The 15,874-nt window shown below is 48.0% G+C and overlaps 1 protein-coding gene across 1 annotated transcript in view; it reads right to left on the reverse strand.

Moving 5' to 3' along the window:
* SMOX (spermine oxidase) overlaps positions 1-9,068 on the reverse strand; it is a 49,527-nt gene extending 40,459 nt beyond the window's left edge. The window contains exon 1 of the mRNA XM_033060379.2: positions 8,960-9,068. The gene's annotated coding sequence lies outside the window, so the exon portion shown is untranslated. The remainder of the gene's footprint in view (positions 1-8,959) is intronic.
* Positions 9,069-15,874: the final 6,806 nt, after the last annotated feature.

The following is a 15,874-nucleotide window of genomic DNA, read 5'->3' on the forward strand; positions in this document are numbered from 1 at the left end:
AATTGGAAAGAGAACAAGAGAAACTGGGGACTCACATTACACAAGTTATCACTGAAAAACTCTGCAAGAAAACTGATGAATTCAAAGATACATACTGATATAGTTCAAACCAAAAAAAAAAGCCAGACTGCTCCTCCCTACCTGCTCTTCCCACAGCAATAAACACAAGTCGATGCCAAAAGATGTTTCAGACCTGTCCAGACCAGCCTTCATTTTGGTGAGAGTTTCTTCAGTTGTCTCAGGACAAAGGCTCTCTGTGTGCAGACAAACCTTTCACACACACTTCCTACTCTCTCCCACTGAAAGGTATAATAGAGGTGTTAATAGACCCAGAGAAAATGTCTGGAACAATACACACTGGCAAGTTTTGGGCTTGTTTAAAAAAAAAAATCAAGTGAAAATCAAGGTAAACTCTTAGCAAACAATGCTTCTAGTGCTGGCTGTTCTGTTTTCTGTCATGTTTTATATTTGAGTGCTACCTCTCAGAACAACCTTCACATCCACTTTTTACCAGCTTTAGAAATGCATGAATAGCTGATCCTTCAGGGGAACAAAGGGACAGCAGGTACAGAATGAGATGCACAGAGTGTAATCAGGGCAGGGAGGGAGAAGGGAAGGTCACTCCTGAGCTACAGCTGGCAGGTCAGAGCAGGAAATCACAATGGCTGAGCTGTAATCGAGCTAATCATGGGGAAAGCCTTGGTCAGGGCAGCTGGCAAGGACTTCCTTCACCTTACAACAGGGAGTAAATTTGGAACAGAGATGCAAAACACAGCCCTGTGGAAAAGTCTGCTTGAGCAAGAAGAGCACGTGCTCTGGTTTTATAGCTGGTAAAGACACAAAGCCATGATAAAACTTCCATGACAAAACACTTCACCAGTGCTCTGCCCAAAACCAAACTGCATTCATCACACCCCAAAAGTCTGCTTGAGAGTCACAAAATGGTGTTTGTGGCTCAGTACATACAGGTATCAGACAGGATATTCCAGGTCAGTGTTGGACCCTGCAGCTCAAGGAAGACACAGCCCAGAGATTCCCAAAGCAGCTCCAGAGAACTGAACAGCTCATTCTGTACAGAAACAAAAGGGCAAGAGGGCAGCAATTCTCAACTGCTGCACGGAAATCCAAGTCAGAAACCAGGAAAATCTTGGTAATGGCAAGACAATGATGGACTTTCAAGGATCACCCAGGGAGGATGAGGAAAGTCCATCACTGGAAGCTTTTAACAACTGCTTTGGACAAACATCTGCTGGGAAAGTTTAGATAGCTCTGACCCAGCCTTGGGGCAGGAGGTCAGATTAGACAATTTAAGGTCCCTTCCAGCCCTGCAGCTTTTTGCTTATAACAGAAATATGACAACAGAACACGTCAGCAGCAGCCCCAAAGCGCACAAGCCTCCCTGATATTTCCATCATACATTTGCCTGTTCCCACATGGAGCCTTCTCCCTCCATTCCTGGAGGAGCAATACAAGGAGAACTGGACTCACAGAACAGGCAGAGGAAGAGGAGCTCCCAGCACAGCTTTCCCAACAGCACAGTGCCCCTCACATCCCCATGGGGACAGTGATTAACAGGAGCCCACCCCCAGTGTCCCTCCCATTTGTCCCCTTCCCACCTCACCCTTCAGTCTGAGCAGTTCTCCCTTTTTTTCCCTTCAAGCCTTTCTTCTGCTCCTCCCTGGAATATTTTCATGTGTAAGATCTTCAGGACTGGATCCCACCCAAGGGAATCAGGGGACAAACAGAGTAATGACCCAGTGCTTCACTCCAAAGCCCTTGGTCACACTCAGCCCTTTGTGGAGTTCTCTCAAAGCCCAAACAGAGACACCAGATGTCATTATGACACTGCAGCGATGGTGTGAGCTCCCCACGACTAGAAAAGAACATTTAATTTAGTCTGCTGGGAGGACTTTATGCTCCTGCAAGCATTAATGAATGGCACCAAGTGTCTGTGGGGTCAGAGTATCCCAGCAGCAGAGTGTAGACTGCAAATTCTAAAGTACCAACCTTTACCTCAGGGTTAAAGCTCGACCTACCAAAGCAGTTTTAAGAATTTTTACTTCCTTGTGTGCCCCCTCACAATCCTCCTGGCTCATTCTTGAAAATCCAAAGCCAGCCTCCAAGCTCTATGGAACAACAAGGGAGGAAGGTGACAGAAGCAGTCCCAGGGAGAAATACTCACACATGTGAGCGCTTTTATGAGCACATCCCAGCTATAACCACACGTGTGTGTTTGTCAGTATACCCTGGCACGTCTGAGGGCACAGTTATGCAATCCCAGAAAACTTAGATCCCAGTTTGCACTGTCCTTAAAGGACAGCCCTGACTGTACGTGTAGTGCTGACAGCAGCAGTCATGGGACAGGCCAGGGATTAGATCCAGCTGAAAAATAACCCCATAAAAATAACAATCTGCTGCCAGGTGTGTGGGCTCCCTGAGATCTCACACCCACAGTCACAACAGGACACACACAGGAACAGGATAACCCCTTTTCCTAGAAGTAGCATCTTAAATCTGTGTAAGACACCCGTCAGCCTGTGCTCTGAGGGCTGGAAAAGCATTATGCAATACAGGAAACAAGTCAGAGACAGGACAGCTCAGAGAAAACATCTCAGGGCAGCTCCACTCCTGGAGCCAGGCTCTTGCAAAACAACCCTCATGCCAGGCTTTCCCAAAGGGTCTGGGAGCTCCAGGAGTCCAACCAAAGGATTACCAGGCACATCTTCCTGGCAGAGTCCTCTGGGACCACAACAGTAACTGATTTCAAAAAGGAAAATCCTGTTAGAAGAAGCCTGGAGATCAAAGCAGGAGGTTACATCTATATCCTGGAACAGGCATCCCATGGGACAGGAGAATTTTAAATTTAGTTTCAGACTAAATACTCATCCAACAGAAACATCAGGTGAGCACGTTTAAATGTTGCACCTGTGCAACCTCTCTGGGAGAAAATCCATTCCCCACCTGCCCTGAAAAATTAATTTAACTTGCAACTCTTATTTATAAAGGAAAAGAAACTCCTCTTTTCCTATGCAATTCCCAGTTTAGGGATAGGCTAGGACAATCTGCTTCACTTAGCACACAGCATTTTCTGCCTACATCAGCTACAAGGGAGCTTGAGTAAGTACTTCACAGCACAAATGATCTAAAATCAACATGCATTTTTTTCCTCCCCTTCTCAAAGTGTGCAAACATCACCATATCCTGCCCAATGTTTCAGTCATTCCAAGCATGCCAGCAACCTACACCATTCCATGGCACCCCGCTCAATCTAGAGAACACACTTCAGGAAAATCTGGCATTATGCAGAATAATGAATGGTGAAGAAATAAGTATCCTTTCTTCAAAACTTATCTACATCCATTTAGTCTTCTACTTCATCAGCCAGGAAAACAAATATTTTCTTATTTCTTAAAAGGTAGTTCCTGCCTTTGAACTCAGAAAGTACACACACAGGCTGAAAGTGGAATTAAATGAACTTTTCAAGCCATTATAAAGGTTCTGCAGCCTTTGAAAGACCTATTGGATAAAAGAAATGAAAGTTACCAAACCAAAAATTCCCCACAAGCTGGGTTTACGTCAGTTCAGCTCTTTAGGGCCCTCCACAGCTGAGATCTCCTCACTCCCTTTCTGGCAGGGATCTGTTCTGTGGCCCCCAGTGTTCCCTCCATCCTTCTACTCCAGGAAGTGAGAGAAACATGGTCTCAGAGTATGATGTGGAAAACTGCCCCAAAGAGGGAATATCCAACAACAACCCTGTGTAAATCACCAGTCTGGGGTTGCAAAAGTTTCCCTCAGACCCAGCAAGCTGCCAGCCCCCATCATTTGGAATTAGAGAGCACCAACAATAAGTGCCTTGTTTAACTGAGACTTTAAAGGAGGGCCTGGTACCCGAGAATAGCTCAGGGATCAAACTCCAGCAGGAAAAGCAGGGAGGGGCTTTCTGACCCCTCCTGCATTACATTCCTGCTGCTGAGCTCATCACCTTCAGAGCAACCCAGGCCTTTCTGAGAGCCAAACCCCTCCCTGCTGCATCCTCACAACTTCCCTTCCATCCCATCCTTGAAACCTCACAGCCCTGGCCCCAGCAGGTCACAAAACAAAAACTTCAAGCATGAAAAATAACACCAAAACTGTGCTTAAAACCAAGGGCATTATTAAAATTCACCAAACACCACCACAATCACTGCATTTAAAGATTTCCAGAGGAAAAGGTCACCGGAATATAGAGCACATCTCCCAGAGCAGACGTCCTTGTCACGCCGCCGTCGGGTTCAGACAGCAAATACATTGAGATAAAAACCCTGTGTGCTGTGTTATCCACAGCTCAGGGCTGCTGCCTCAATCACAGACTGCTTTGGGTTGCAAGAGACAGAAAACTCATCTTGTTTCACTTCCCTGCATGGGCAGGGACACCTTCCACCAGCCTGGGTTGCTCCAAGTCCAGCCTGGCCTTGGACACTTCCAGGGATCCAGGGGCAGCCACAGCTTCTGTGCCAGGGCTTCATCACTGTCTGACTAAAGAACTTCTTCCTAATATCTGATCTAAAAGTCCCCTCTGTCAGTGGGAAGCCATTCCCTCTTGCCTGTCACTCCAGGCTCCTCTCCAAAATCCCTCTCCAGCTGTGCTGGAGCCCCTTCAGGCACTGGAAGGTCCAAGGTGTCCCCAGAGCTTTCTCTTCTCCAGGTGGGCATCCCCAGCTCTCTCAGCCACCCACCCACACTGCTCCTCCACTTCCAGCCCAACTCTATCCTAGGGCCCCTCAAGGGCACTGGCTCTCATGGAAACACAAGAACAGGACCTCAAACTAAAGTTCCCCCAAAGCCACCCTCCAGAGCAGAGCCACACACCACCTGCAGCACACCGAGGTGCTCCCATGCTCATGGTGGTAACTGGAGTCACCACAAAAATTTATTTTCCAAGTGGTTCATATTCCCACCCACGGTATTTCTGGAATCTTTTGTTAAAGCAAGAAGAAACCACTGAAATATTAGATTATAAAAAGAAGGGAAAAAAATGGAAAGAAAGATTTTCAACCAATTTCCACGGTGATTCCTGTAAACTCCAGATTTATTTCAGTGCACACACCCACATGGAGCACAGAATACCCAGACACAGCAAAGCCAACACAGCAATAGAGCCAAGGAAAATGGGGCACAGCATCAAGGTAGCTGAAAAACTTCACATTCCCTCAACAGGAAGACAACAAAGATGATAAAGTCTGGAAACACCATAAAGATGGGTTTGAAGTGTCACTGGTAAAAGTGTTTGTGTCTTAGGATTCCATAATTAGATGAATTGGTTGCATTTGGGATTTTTTATGGCTATGCTTTTATTCCCCATTCTCATGGTGGGTTACCATCCCTCTCCCACATTACTGCTGTGCTTAGATCAGTTTTTGCATGCAAGCAGAGCAGGACACATCCCTCAGCCACATCTTAGAGGGTGAGACTCTTCAGAGAAAGAAGAGTTCAAATCCATTCTTCAGCCACATCAATTCCAAGAGGAGATCTTTACAGCTCTCTTATTTATTATTTACCACTCTGATGCAATGTTTTAGCTCACCAACAGAACTAAAAAAACAAAAAAATTATTTAATTTCCATAGACTTGACTTCATTAACTTCTGGAGAGGACTAATGTTTGTGGCCAGTGGGAAAGGGTATTTCTACATTTTTCCATTTTCTGGTCTGTTAATTACAATTACTGTGAGAAGGAGACAGCAGTGAGATTTGTGAAACACAGCAGGCTGCATTACAATACTTGCAAAGAAACCAGAGAAAATAATTTCTCTCTCTTTTTTGTATAACCCAATCATACAAAATAATTCCACATACTTCAGAAGTCAGCATCACAATTTTCCTTAGACACTCAGTTGGGCCAGCAGGAATTTAGTTGGAGAATCTCAGATTTGATTAGAAGGATTAGTTTTCAGTGAGATGACAGGAACAGAAAACATGAAATGATGGAAGTGGGGTTGAGAGACAGGCAGATACACTCCTGAGGCTGGCAGTGAGATGCAGGAATACTCCTCCAAGCTTCTGAGGCAGAGATGGGCAGGGGATGGATTTTGAGGATGGATGAGTGAGAAAAACCCAAATTCCACTACTTGGCTAAGGTGGAGGTCACTAAAAGCACCATCACATCTATCAGATGCTGCAGGGAGCCCAGAAACCACCATGTCTGCTGTTTGTAAGGAATGCCAACAATTTGACAGAGTTCTACAAACTCCACCTCAACCCCTCCAGTGCCACCAGATCAAGGGAGAGTCCTCCATCCCAGTAAAACACTGAGTTTCAGAGACACCACAGCTAACTCGTGACACTGGTGGGAGAGACACAAAGGGGAGAGAGAGCTTGCAGCTCCAAGCAGAGAGGGACAACCACAAGTGGCTGCAGCAGGGAGGCCCCAGGATCGCAGGACACGTGCAGAGCGTTTGTGGTGCCGCACACTCCCGCGTTTCAGGGCAGCGTGGCACAAAGCAGAACAGCTCCAGAGCTGCTGCTCCATGGAGCCAAAGGATGGGCAGGGATAAGTGACCACAGCACCCATCACCAGCCAGAATTTTAGCATTTAAGACCTCAGACCTCTACAGCCTTTTCCACACACAGCTTAGCTAAAATACCAGCTGGATGCTGCTGCAAACCCAGAGAAGTCCAGGTAAACATTTGATCAGCCACACAATGATTTGGCTGCAGGCACTGAGTCAGACCCAAGCCTGCTGGGTTTTTGCCAGCTCAGTAGTCATCCAAACAGGCTTCCTAGTCCGGCTACCCACTCCACAACAGCAGCACGAGGGAAAAGCACTGCTGGCTTTTTTTAGAGGCAAAGCCAGCTGAAACCACAGAGCTTGCTACTCCCTAAAAAACACGGTACATCTGTTCCACAGCAGTGCCATAAAAGATTAGTAAGTGCTGGCCTAACAATGTGGAAAGGGAAAAGGACCTAGGAGAGTAAAATGTTATCACTAAGTCAATAAAACAACATCTGTAAAGGACTGAGAACATAACAGCATTCTTGCACAACACACAGAAATGCTCCTGGGCTGATTTCTTGTTCTCCACTAAACCTGTCTGGTAACTCTGGGAACAGGACTGCGTCTTACAGGCTACGGGAAAAGTGGATCAACAGGGTGAGCTAAGGACAGGGCTCCGGGCTCAACTTTGTTTGTGCAGGATCACAGAGTGGCCATGTGTTAGGCGATACATATGGTTTCACTTTTACGTAAAGCTCGTGTTTACATCTAATGTATCAGCATTTACAGCTGGTCCCGGCACCAGGACTGAGACAGTGTGTCTGTAACCCACGGAAAGCATTTTTTGGGATGGGCAGAGCAAGGATGCAGAGCAATTCTGTATATGGGACTGAGAATGTAAATAAAAGCTTTGAGTCACTTTCAGTAACTGACAATTGGCTTTGTGCATTCCACTGCCCGGACTAATCCCTCATCTAGCACACCGATCTCAGACGGAGCAATTCCGCAGAAATCCATGGATTCGACTGAAGGACTCACCAGATCAGTGCGAGCCCGCCAAGCCGCCGGTATCGTAACAGCTTTGTATAAACACGAAAACACCAGAAACACAAACGAGCAGGGATGAGCCTTCACCCCACGTCATTCACATCCCACCACGGTGACCTCCCCACTTAACCTCTCCTCTCGGTGTCATCGCCGGGAACGCGGAGGAACGCGGGGACTCGCGTCACATGCGGGAGATGCACTGACATCAACACACGGGAGGGGAAAAAAAACCACCCAAACCACCCCAAAATCCCAACACAACCATGATGTTCTGCCCTTGGCTGACAGAGAGATCCTGAGAAGCAGCGGGGATGACACCTGCTCTGCACCTGGGCTGTCAAGGGGTGGAGGAACGAGGGGCAGCAAATTCCTGGGGTGGTTTGGGGTGCCTGGGATGGGGCACAGCGAACCTGCCCAGGAGTAGTCTGGGGTGGTGCGATTGTGGGATGGGGCACAGGGAATGGCTCCTCAGGGTGTGTGTGGGATGCGACACAGGGCTGAAATCCTTACGGAGGTGTTTGGGATGGGGCACAGGGCTGAATCCTCAGGGTGAGTGTGGGATGGGGCACAGGGCTGAATCCTTACGGAGGTGTTTGGGATGGGGCACAGGGCTGAATCTTCAGGGTGTGTGCGGGATGGGGCACAGGGCTGAATCCTTAGGGAGGTGTTTGGGATGGGGTACAGGACTGAACCCTTAGGGTAGGGTGTGGGATGGGGCACAGGGCTGAACCCTCAGGGTTATGCGTGGGACAGGGCACAGGGAAGAACCCCTCGGGCAGGTGTATGGGACAGGGTACAGGGAAGGACCGATCCTTCAGGCAGGTGTGTGGGATGGGACACAGAGCTGGTTCCTCCGGGATCACGTATGGGACGGGACACAGGACATGACCCCTGGGGCAGGTGTGTGGGACAGGGCACAGGGCTGGCTCCTGTGGGATCATGCATGGGACGGGACACAGGGAATGAATTCTGGGGCAGGTGTGTGGGATGGGACACAGGGCTGGCTCCTCTGGGATCACGTATGGGACAGGGCACAGGGTTGAACCCCTCAGGCAGGTGTGTGGGATGGGACACAGAGCTGGCTCCTCTGGGATCACGTATGGGACGGGACACGGGGCAGGACCCCTGGGGCAGGTGTGTGGGATGGGACACAGGGCTGGCTCCTCTGGGATCACGTATGGGACGGGACACAGGACATGACCCCTCGGGCAGGTGTACGGGACAGGGCACAGGAGCGGCCCCCCGAGCGGCTCGCCGCTGTGGCCGTGTGGGACGGCTCGCGGCTCCGTGCCCCCAGACAAAGCCCCCCGCCCTCTCCCCGCCGCTGCCCGGGCGCTGTGTGCGGGGACGGAGCCGGGCAGCCCCGCCGGCCCTCCCGCCGCAGGTGCGGGCTGAGGGGGCCGAGGGCAGTGCTCCGAGGGGCCGGGGCCCGCCGCGTACCTCTCTGTGCGGTGCGGTGCCGGAGGGGACTGTCGGGGTCGGGGCGCCCGCCCGGCTCTCGCCTCGCTGCCTCCCGCGGCTGAGCGGCTCCCGGCGCGGCTGAGCGGCGGCTGCGGGCACTGCGGGCCGAGAACCAGCGCCGGCCTGTTTTCCAGCCGCCTCCCCTGCGGCCCGCCCCGGCTCCGCCTCGAGCATCCTCCGCCTCCTCCTCCTCCTCCTTCCCCTCCTCCGCCTCCTGCGCCGCTTCCTCCGCCCCCTCCTGCAACTTGAACGTGGAGCTCTAAACACAGCAGCGCCTATTCGGTGAAACGAGCGTGTTCCATCTCGTTTTCTTCCTAAGCGGGACGGGTCTTTTCCACTTTTTGCGTATTTCAAGGCTGCTTTGATACCCCTGCTCCCGGGCGTTCACCAAACTACACAGCAGACCCAGTGTGGAAAACAATTCCTGCACGTTTATTTTTTTTCCTATTCCTGTCCAGACAATGAAATTAAACTCATCGGAGTCCGCCTCACAATTAAAGCCCAGCCTGGGGACCAGAAAAACACAGCCCACCGTAATCCTACCCAAACACCGTCACACTTTCTTATCTCTCACCATCTGGTTTCTGCCGCTCACTGATATCGGTGTTCACGCAGTTTCAGAGGCAGTGTGATATACTGGGGAAAAAAAGTTGTAGAAAATCAAAAATAGGCGTATATTTAAACTCTTTTTGGCTTGAAGACTCCTGAAAGCTAGCAAAGGACCTTCTCCAACATGTATATATATAAATATATATATATAAATATATAGTGTATATATAAACACTATAATATATAATGTATATGCAATCTAAATATATATATACATAATATATACATATATATACTATGTATATAAATATTTTGTGTGTCTTAGTATGTATATCTATATACTAAATGCATATTGGACACCCCATCCCTGGAAATGTTCAAGACAAAGCTCTGAGCAACCTGGTCTAGTGGGAGGTGTCCCTCCCCATGGCAGGGAATTGAAACTGAGTGATCTTTAATGTTCTTTCCAACCCAAACCATTCTGCAATTCTGTATATAATAAGGATACTCTTAAGTGGCTCCAGGCACAGAGCCTGTGCCATGGAGACTTCTTCCAAATGGAGGGGAAAGCCAAAAAAATCCAGTTCCAGTGTCACAATTTGGGAGCTGGCACTCAGAGCCCTTAAAGCAAAGGGAAGATGTCCCACTCCTTCTGAATTTGATACTTTTCATGCAGCTGCAGGGTAAAATCTCCTCTCCAAGCAGCAGCCCCATAAACACAGGTTTTATTAAATTACAGCTTCTTTCCAAAAAGAGTTTGTGACCAGGATTGAGCAATGTGTAACTCACGGGTCCACCATGGAGCTGGAGCACTCAGACACCCCGCAGCCTTCCCATTAAACGCTGGCTGAAATTGCTTTTGGATGCCTGGAGGGAAAATCTGGAGGAAAGACTGTGCCTTGGATGGAAATCAGTCGTGTCTGCACGCTGCCTTCAAGCATTTTAAGGTTTTATAAAACACACTCAGCCACCTGCCAGAGGTTTGCACCTGCACGGCTGGGCTGAGGTTGCTGAGCCAGCCAAAACATCTGGGGAAAACAGCAAGAATAACATGGATTTGGGGTTCCCAGCTCCCATCAGATACCAGACAACTGTGCAAACTTTTCAATCTCATATCTGCAGTGCTTGCAGGCTGTTCTCCTCCAGACCTTGCCCTTCAGTGCTAAAATCACCACTGGAATTCAAACCCTTCAAAGCCCCTCGAAACTCCCAGATGGTGAAGCCACTGCAATGTTTGACAATCAGTATAGGAAAAGGGACAATATAAGATGTAAAGCTATTGGAGAGCATCCAAGGGAGTAGCATGAAACTGGGGAAGGGTCTAGAGGGAAAGCCTTACAAGGGGTGGCTGAGGTCCTTTAGTTTGTTCAGTGGAGACTGAAGAGAGGCCTCACCATGGTCTGCAGCTTCCTTAGGAAGGGAAAGAGAGGCTGCTCTGATCTCTGCTCTCTGGTGGCCACTAACAGGATCCAAGAAAGTGGCATGAAGCTTTTTTAGGTGGAGTTTAGTTGGATTTTAGGAAAAGGTTCTTCCCCCAGAGGGGGCTGGGCACTACCCAGGCTCCCCAGGGAATGGCACAGCCCCAAGGCTGCCAGAGCTCCAGCAGGGTTTGGACAACGTTCTCATGGACAGGGTGGGATTGTTGGGGTTATCATGTACCACAGGGGCCAGAAATTGGAGTGGTTAGTCCTTATGGGTCCCTTCCAACTCAGAATATTCTATGATGCTGTGGCCACACGCTGTTTGGGATGTGTCTGCCAGCCATTGGGATGGCTGTCCCCATCCAGCACACCCCACCCTGTGCCTGGTGTGGGCTCTGCCCTCCCACAGGTGCCTCACAGCCCTCACTGGGTCTCCACCTAGCCTACAGATGGAAGCAGAGCTTTGCACATCAAAGGACTTCAGGGAAATGAGCCATATCCACGTTCCAACCTGGAAAGGGAGGAATTGGCAGCGAGGCTGGAAAGAGCAGCCTTTCCCACCAGACCGGACAAAGTCAGAGGTGATAAGGAAATAGGCACAGTTTGATGGCCCAGCTTGGAGATACTTATCTACAGAGGATGCAGGGGAAGCCAGGTTTTCCTGCCTGGAGTCCTCAGCATCTCACAGAGCAACACCTGCTCTTCAGGGCTGCCTCAAATCCAGGCAAAATTTGTTGGTAGCCAAAGAGGAGCCACGAAGAACAGACTGGTGCTCCCTGTACCCGCAGAGAAGCTGAACCATGAGGGATGCTTGTCATCCAGCAGCTGGGAAAGCTGGTGAGCCAATTCCTACTGAATGGCACTTCTATTTCCTCCACAGCAAATAAACAACTGTGCTGCAGGGCTGCAGCAGCTCTGAGCTCGCCTGGCTGCAATGCGAAGGATGTGAACTAAATCTAGAAAGCTCTGGGTATTAGGAGTCCCCTGGGCTCTATCCTCTTTCTCCAGTTTAAATTTGGCAACAGAGCCAGCCCTAAACCCTAGGAATGTTTGTGAGGCGTTTTGAGAGTACACAGAAATACAATTACCTGTGGGAAAATAAAACTACAATGCCTTGCAAGCCCTTGTTTAATACCGTGCTTGATGCATTAAGTAGTAATTCATTATTATAAGCCCCACCTGATTATAAGATGCACTTATGGGTGTCAGCAACTGTCTTGGGTTACAATACAGGGTGTGATAAAAGGTATCTGTTCTATCACCATCTGTTGATGCAGGGGGCAGTGATCCTGATCTCCATGGGAGATATTCTGCTAATGGGCATCCATTGAAACCAGGCAGGGCATTGTTCTTTATCTTTTCACAACCCATCCTTCCTCCAGCCAGTCATTTTCTGCTCATGGCCATTGAGTCCCACTGTGGCACTGATAAAATTACTGCATCCCATTGGGAGTTGCTCCAGCCAGGGGGAAGAGCCCAACATTTCTTACCAAGATAAAAACAGAGGTTTTGGGACACTAAGGGAGCCCCTTTCTCCACTGGACTCCAGAGGAAAACCGGATTTCTCCACATCACCACTGGAGCTCCGGAGGGAAACTGCACCTTGTACAGGAGCACTGCTCCAACTGAGCCACATCTGTCACTGCAGGAGGATGCAGCCACCATGGGATGGGACTGCTGCCAACACCCTGCCTGACGGGTGTCAGGCTGTACTCTGACTGTGTCAGGGTTTGGGGTTTGTTCTTTGTAGTGCTGTATTTCTATTTTAATTTCCCTAGTAAAGAACTGTTATTCTTAATTCCCATATCTTTGCATGAGAGCCCCTTGATTTCAAAATTATAATAATTTGGAGGGAGGGGGTTTACATTCTCCATTTCAAAGAGAAGCTCCTGCTTTTCTCAGCAGACACCTGTCCTCCAAACTAAAACAGCAACTTTTCATTCTTTGTCCATATATAAACCACACCTGATTATAAGCCGCACTTCAAGTTCAGACCAAAATTTTAGTCAAAATGGTGCGGCTTATAATCATGGAATTACTGTAATTGACAGATATGACTGAGGCTGGTGCCTTGTGCAGACAGTAGTCCCAAGAAATTTGATGAAATCCTAAAATCAGCACTTTTTGTGCCGTTGACATTTGTTTTCTATGAGCAGATCACACAGTGAATAAAGCAACTTTCCTGGGAAGCACTAGTAAAGGATAGGTTTATGACTGAAATGTAAAGCAAATGGTAAAAGTCTGGGGAGCCTAACCCAAAAACCAGGGAGGAGAAAGACCTTGTGCAACACACCTGAAAAGATTGCCCAGAGCTGCAATCCAGAGACATACTGGATGTGAAGAAAGAAAAGGGTATGATTGCCTGGAAGGTCTCTTTCTGGAAGGGTTTTTTGCACCACAGAATGGACAGAAATAGCTCAGGTCTCATGTCCTACAACACCCACCTTCAAATGGGGAAGGAATTCCATCAAACAGATCAGGGGAGCTCATGAAGGGTGGGTGGGTACCTGGGCACTCTGTGGAGCTGTATTTTTGGGTTTGGGCATGCTTCAGGTCTGGCCAAGATCTATTGGATGGACTGATGTTGTTTTTTTTATTTTCTGCCAGACAAAATAATTGCTTAAAGCCATTAAGTGATTGTTCTCTAGATTCCTATTGACCAACATAATGCCCCACTCCTAGAACTGTCAGGTGAGATGAGCATTAACCTGAAGCTTATTTTAGGAAGATAAGGATCCAGCTGCCTGAAAAGGAGAGCAGGAGTGGCAAATAAAAACAGGCAGCACAGAGTACCCCTCTGTGCTCCAAAGCATCACATTCCTGATGTCTGCCATAAAAAGGTTTTGCAGCATTTTTCCTCCTCAGATTTAAAAATGTTGGGAAAAGTGCTGTTATCTATTTGAAGTCTGTAATCTCAATACAAAGGCTCCTGATATGAACCACAGGGTGTGCTGTGCTTGAGAGGCTGCCCCACTACTGCCAAGATTTGGCTTTGGCAAATGTCTGCATGAAAAGCAGTCTGGCTCAAGTTTTTGGGGGATCTGTTCACACACTGACATCTGGCAGGACCCTCATGAAGTTAAAATATGAATATGTAAGTCAGAAGAGGGATTTCCAGTTTTCTAACTCAGGAATTATTATCCTAAGGGTACTGGGTACTGATTTTGGCTCCTGCTCTGGGCAGGGTGACACACAGTGACAAAGCTATTTGTGTTTCCCCAAGCAGGACACCACGTACAGTCTGAAAAAATACCTGTGTTAAATAACTACAGCAACTCCAAACAAGCCCAGCTGGCTTTTCCATCCTCTACACTGTTTGTTTACTAGAGAAAGACTAATCTCTCTTACCTGCAAAGTAGGCAAAGCAAACTTACCACATGTAATGCTTTATTATCTTTCCATCCATCCACAATACAGAATCTCCATGATTCATTCACCCACTTGAGGAACACTTGAGCACTCAAACAAAAACATACATTCCCAGGAGAAAAACCAAACCCACGTCCAGTGCAGGAGACAGAGGCATTCTAACATAAATACAATTTTATCTGAAGCAAGGCTGTGGATCACAAGCACAAGGAGGAAGGACAGAGATCAAACAGTGTTGTCTCTTGTGGATGTTTTTCCCCTTTTCCTCACAATCCCCTGACAATAAATCAATAAAAGGTTTTACCAAGACTACAAAGGGAACCTGAAAGCCCAGCAGCCTTCCTTTGAAAGTAAATTCAGGCTACAGGCAGTTTCAAAAGTCACTTCAGAGAGTCTGCCCTTTGCAAAAAAAGTCCTTGTGACCTTCCAGTCATCCCAGTGTAGCTGCAGCAGTTCAAGGGAATGAGTAACAATGACCTTTTCTATTCTGTCATCATTTGACAGGCTGTCAAGGTGACAGGGAGCCCTCTCATAAATATTTCCCTGTGATGATGAACAATCTGGACACAGAGCAACCACCCAGCTCACCTTTGTGGTTAGAAATAGAACTAGTCCAGGTGAGAAGGAGAAATTCTCCTCCTGTGTTTGTTCATCCTTGTTCCCTTCTAGGAAGGCGATTTCCAGAATCAAACTGCTCAAGCAGTAATTTCTTTTAATATCCTGAGAGTTACAGGCTTTGACACTTTCCTCCATGGATTTCTGGAAGGATATAGCTGCTGAGAAAAGTATCCAATCTCAACAATGGAAAAAAAAATCCATGTGTGGAAGATCCTTTGCAATCCTCAATAAATTGGGGTAGCAAGCACACACCCCAAGAGCTGGAAATGTGCTGCTCTTTCTGGCTTATATCTGCAAAGCTTCAACTCCCAATTACTTATTCTTGCCACAAATTTCTCTGTCCCAAATTTAAAAATTCTTCATGATTCCATTTCTGTGAGTTCTTGTACCTAAAGTGCCCTTTTGGTTCCATTTGGATGAGGAAAATTGGAGCACAGGCAGAAAGCAGGTTAAAAGGTGGCACTCAGCTGTGTGCTGGCCAGGGAACAACCTGAGTCTCCACGAGTGGGAGAGCAGGACTCACCACCCTCAGCTCCCACTTATTTTCTGTCAGGGACTTTGTGGGGTAGACATGGTTCCTCTGTATTCAATAACCTTCTTTGGATTTTGTTTCCACAAGCTGGTCTGCTCTCTTCAGGTAAATATTGACAATGAATCAAAGAACAGAATCAATGGCACATCCTCTGATTTGCACAGAGCTGGCTATTTCCATTCATCCTGGAATCAGAGATTCATGGAGTGCTTTGGATTGGTAGGGACCTGAAAGATCATCCTGTCTCAACCCCCTGCCACAGGCAGGGACGCCTTCCACTGTCCCAGGTCACTCCAAGCCCCATCCAACCTGTCCTTGGACATTTCCAGGGATCCAGAGGCAGCCACAGATTCTCTGTGCCAGAGCCTCAGCACCTCACAGGGAAGGATTTATTCCCAATATCCC

This window comes from Catharus ustulatus, chromosome 5 (assembly GCF_009819885.2).
Source record: "Catharus ustulatus isolate bCatUst1 chromosome 5, bCatUst1.pri.v2, whole genome shotgun sequence".
Classification (NCBI taxonomy): Eukaryota; Metazoa; Chordata; class Aves; order Passeriformes; family Turdidae; genus Catharus; species Catharus ustulatus.